This window comes from Penaeus chinensis, chromosome 9 (genome assembly GCF_019202785.1).
Source record: "Penaeus chinensis breed Huanghai No. 1 chromosome 9, ASM1920278v2, whole genome shotgun sequence".
Classification (NCBI taxonomy): Eukaryota; Metazoa; Arthropoda; class Malacostraca; order Decapoda; family Penaeidae; genus Penaeus; species Penaeus chinensis.
Window position 1 is genome coordinate 12,221,976 of NC_061827.1, and position 5,000 is coordinate 12,226,975.

A 5,000-nucleotide genomic window follows, 5' to 3' on the forward strand; every position below is an offset into this window, starting at 1 on the left:
AAACGAAGGGAGCGCAAGGACCCGGTTATAGGGTTCTCGGAAGCAATTCATCCAATGTGAATCCAAAAAGCAAAGAAAAAAAATATATATAGCCTTCGTACTCGTCACAGAACTGTATTATTTTCTAGCCACGGTTTCTCGAACTCCCGCGGAACAAACGACTGTTTTATACCCCCGACCTTGGCATAAAAGCAGCATAATAACCTCGCTCCGTCAAATGAAACAACTGGCGAGCGACCCTAGCAACAGCCTCCTCGATTCGTACGTCTTCTCTTCGCTGTGAAAACAAATAGCACGAGACTCAGCCATCTTAAAAAAAAAAAAAAAAAAAAAAAAAAGAGAGAGAGGGAGGAGGGAGCGAAAGAGCCTGCTGGCCTTCGCTCGCGGAGACAATGCAATACATCTTCCCAAGCTTCGGCAAACCCGTTGTATGTGCGAGTTTTATGAAGGAGGAGGCTCCTGTGGGGGGCTGGGGGGGGGGGCAGAGCATGCTGATGTGCGGGAGGGGAGGGGCTCTGAAGCTATTGAGCGCTCCAGAGAGATTGATTGCGAGGGAGGATTGTGGACGGGTCGGGGTGGGGGGTGGGGGTGGGAGGGAGAAAAGGGGGCGTGGGGTGGGGGGTGGGAGGGAGAGAAGGGGTCGTGGGTTAAGGGTAGAGGCAGGGGCGCGTGGGGGTGGGGGAAAGGGCGTGGGTGGGGAAGAGGGGTACAGACAGGGGGGTGGGTGGAGATGGGGGTAGAGGCATGGGGTGGGAAATAGAGGGGTGGAGAAAGACCGGGAATCTTAGAGAGAAGAGACCGAAGAGACCCCCCCCCAAAAAAAAAAAAAAAAAAAAAAAAAAAAAAAAATTAAAAGAAACGAGAGAAGAACGACCGGCCTTAGGCACAAGCGTTTTAGGCCCAGTACACTTGCTCTTATCTTCACTTCCGGTGCACAAGGAAGTCCCTAGGTCACACGCCCACGACTCGGTCCTCCACGCCCGTGCCCGTCTTCGAGAAACGGAAGGGACGGTCCACAAATTCCTCCGGAGCAAATGACCGCGTGATAAATTCGTCGTTGACAGGCTGTTGACTTAGAATTTTCTTTCATTCTCATTTTTCTATTATTTTATTTATCTAGATTCCGCTGAGTCATCCTGTAGTTTATTTTTCGTGGTATGTATTTTTTTTCCTGACTGGAAAGAGAAAGACATTTTTAAAATGTGTTGGCTACACTGTTCATGCAATAGCAGTTAATTGCAAACTGCAGCGCCTACGCCAAATGCCAGAGCATCATTCCAGCTGCAATTAACAAGAACAGCATCGCCAACACGGCACCAAGACAACCCCTCCCCCTCTGGCTGTCCCCCCCCTGGCTGTTCCTCTACTCTCTTGGCTGCCCCCCCCCCCCCTTGGCTGCCCCCCCACTTGGCTGCCCCCCATTAGCTGCCCCCCCCCCTCACTTGGCTGCCCCCCATTGGCTGTTCCCCAATCCCTTGTAGCCCCCCTTTGGCTGTTCCCCCTTTGCTCCCCCCCTTTGGCTGTTCCCCCCTTGGCTCCCCCCCTTTGGCTGTTCCCAAACACCCCTTGGCTGCCCAGCCACTTGGCTGCCCCCCATTGGCTGTTCCCCAACCCCAATTGGTCCCACTTTAGCTGTTCCCCCCTGGGCTCCCCCCTTGGCTGTTCCCAACCCCTTTTGGTTCCGCCCCCCCATTGGTTGTTCCCCTTGTCTGTTCCCCCCTTGAATATTTCACACAATTAACCATCATGCATAAACAAACAAACATAAAAAACATACTCAAACATTAAAGACACACGAAAAGAAACAAGCAAACGAACGTCAACAAAACACAGACACAACAGACAATTACACGCAGATACCAAAGTAAATAAACAAATACAAAGGTAAACAAACTCATATAAAAGTAAGCAAACACATACAAAAGTAAAGAAACACACAAAAATAAATACACACAAACAAGCACACATAAAAGTAAACAAACGGACACAAAAGTAAACGAACACTCAAAGGCAAACAAACACAAAAAAGTAAACACACACAAAGTAAACAAATACACGTAAAAGTAAACAAACACACAAAGCTAAACAAACACACGCAAAAGTAAACAAGCACACAAGGGTAAACAAACACACTCAAAAGTAAATAAACATACACAAGGGTAAACAAACAAACAAAAGTAAAAAAAAACCACCAACGTAAACAAACACTTGAAAGCAAACAAAAGTAAAAAGACACAGAAGTAAACAAACAGACACAAAAGTAAACAAACACACATACACGTAAACAAACACAAAAGTAAGCGAACACATAAACACCAACATCGTCCCAGCAGGAGAACGAACACCTCCCCCCCCCCACTCCTCCCTCTCCCCCTCCCTCCCCTCCCCTTGCCCCTCCCCCTCCCTCTCCCCCTCTCCCCCTCCCCCCCCACCGAACACACAGCCTCCCTGGCGTTCGGATGGCGCGAGACCGAAGCCGTTGCCGACCGCCATCGCCACACAAACATCTGCTCCAATTCATTGTAAATTACGTTACTGCCCGAGACACATGCGGCGCGCCCTCTCCTGCTCTTCTCTGCTGACGCTAATTAGAAGAAATTAGTTTCTCCGACTGCTCTTGTCTGCTACTGGGGGAGGGGGGGGGGGAGGGGCGAGGGAAGGAACTCGGGGGGGAGGGGGGGAGAGGGGGTTACGAGGGGTGGTAGTGGCGGAGGCGAGGTTGGGGAAGGGAAGGGGAAGGGGGAGGGGGAAGGGTGGGAGATGGTGGAGGGAAAGAGGAGGGGAAGAGAGGGAGATGGGCGAGGGGGGGAAAGGAGGGGAGGGAGAGAGAAGATGAGGGAGGGTAAAGCAGGGGAGGGGAGGGAGAGAGAAGATGCAGGAGGGGGAAAGGAAGGAAGGGGAAGGAGAGAGGAGGGAAAGGGAGGGAGATGGTGGGGGGAGGAGGAAGATGGGGGAGCGGGAAGGAAAGGGAGGGAAAGAAGGGAGAAGGGGAGGGGAGGGGAGAGGGAGGGGGAGGAAGAGATGGATATGAGGGGAAAATGGGTTGGTAGTTAGAGGGAGGGGCAAGGAAGGGAGTTATGGGGAAGGGGAAGGGGGGGGGGGGGTAAGTGAGCTTTTTGTTGTTATTGTTTTGTTCATTTTATTCCTTTCGTTGTTATTCCTGATTTATTTTCACGCCCTTCATTTCACTTCCGTTTTCTCTTTTCTATTCTCCTCCTCCTCCTTTTCTTCTCTCCTCTTTTTCTATTTTTTTCTCTGCTCCCTTTCCATTAATTTATATATATATATATTTTTTTTCCTGCTCCCCTTCCTTTAATTTCTCCCTTTTTTCTCTTCGTTTCATTTATTTCTCCTTTCAAATTCTCTTACTATTCATCTTTCTTATTCTTTACTTTTTTTCTTTTTTTTTTCAATTTCTTTTTGTCCTTTTTCTACTTCATCTTCTTCTTCTTCTTCTTCCCTTATCTTTTTTTTCCTCTTCTCCTTCTTTTCCTTTTTCTTTTCTCCTCCTCCCGTCATTCTCCTTCTATAACGGCGGGTAATTTAACTATCACGCTTCATATCGTACGGAAGTTGGACTCTTTAAAAGGCCTATAATTTTGGGTATGAAAGAGATGTGTCCATTCTTCCTTCCTTCCTCCCTCGCCCCTCCCTTTTTCCTTTATTTTCTCCTCCCTCCCCAGTTCTTCGTTCTCTTCTCTTCTCTTCTTTTTCCTTTTCTCCTCTTCTGAAATTTCCTCTCTCTTTCCTTTTTCTCTTTTTCTCTTTTTCTTGTCCCCTCTTCCATTTTTTCTCGCTATTTATGGCCATTCCCTTTTATTCCCGTCTCCTCCTCTTCCCTGTCCTCTTCCCCCCTTCCCCTTCCCCCCTTTTCTCTTCCTTCTCTCTTCCCTCATCCTTCCTTCTCCCTCTTCCAGTCTTTTCCACGCCCCCCCCCCCTTCCTCTCTTCTCTCCGCCGATTCTCCCCTCGTCCCAATGCTCTCCCTTTCTCCCTTCTTCCTCTCTCCCCTCTTTGCCTTTTCTTTCTCGTTCTCTTTTCCTCCCTTCTCCCCACCTCCTTCCCCTCGTCTCAATGCTTTCCCTTTCTCCCTACTTCCTCTCTCCCCCTCTTTGTCTTTCCTTTTCCCGTTCTCTTTTCCTCCCCTCTTCCCACCTCCTTCCCCTCGTCCGTATGGTTCCCTCACACGAAGTGATTAGTTCCCCTTCTTTCCAGAACCAACTTCTATTATTTGTACATCTTTCTTTTAATGTCCCGCTGTGCCTTCTCTTTATCTATTTATTTACTTATTTATTTATATATTTACTTTACTTTATTCATTTCTTTCTCATTTACATTTTCCAAAATGCCAAGATAACTTCGTTCTTACAACTCGAATGTCGAAATGCAAATAAGGCTCTCAAAAAATACGCTAAGAATTTCCGAGAGAAAAAAAATGAAAAAGGATAAGTTCATTGCATCGGTTTGAGCAATGTATCATCCATGCGGCATGAGGACGCAGCGCCGCGGAGGAACGGAGCTCTAGGCATTTCTGGAGGCTTTATCAGGATTGTTTCCGCGGCGTATAAATTTCGAAGCTTACCCGGACCAATCGAGAAGAAGAAGGAGAAGGAGGAGGAGGGGAAGAAGAAGAAATAGAAGAAGAAGAAGAAGAAGAAGAAGAAGAAGAAGAAGAAGAAGAAGAAGAAGAAGAAGAAGAAGAAGAAGAAGAAGGAGAGAGAGAGAGAGAGAGAGAGAGAGAGAGAGAGAGAGAGAGAGAGAGAGAGAGAGAGAGAGAGAGAGAGAGAGAGAGAGAGAGAGAAAGAGAGAGAGAGAGAGAGAGAGAGAGAGAGAGAGAGAGAGAGAGAGAGAGAGAGAAAGAACAAAAGAACATAAAATATGGTCTACGACGCTATAATCTTGATCTTTTATAGATACTACCGAGCAATGTGATGCTATTACGTAAGGCCTCATAACACCGATTCTGAATGGTATACAACATTCTACATCTTGATATCCTGA

General features: G+C 47.6%; 1 protein-coding gene across 1 annotated transcript in view; it reads left to right on the plus strand.

Moving 5' to 3' along the window:
- The window catches only part of LOC125028658, a 107,714-nt gene that overhangs the window by 43,972 nt on the left and 58,742 nt on the right, over nucleotides 1–5,000 (plus strand). The window lies entirely within an intron of this gene.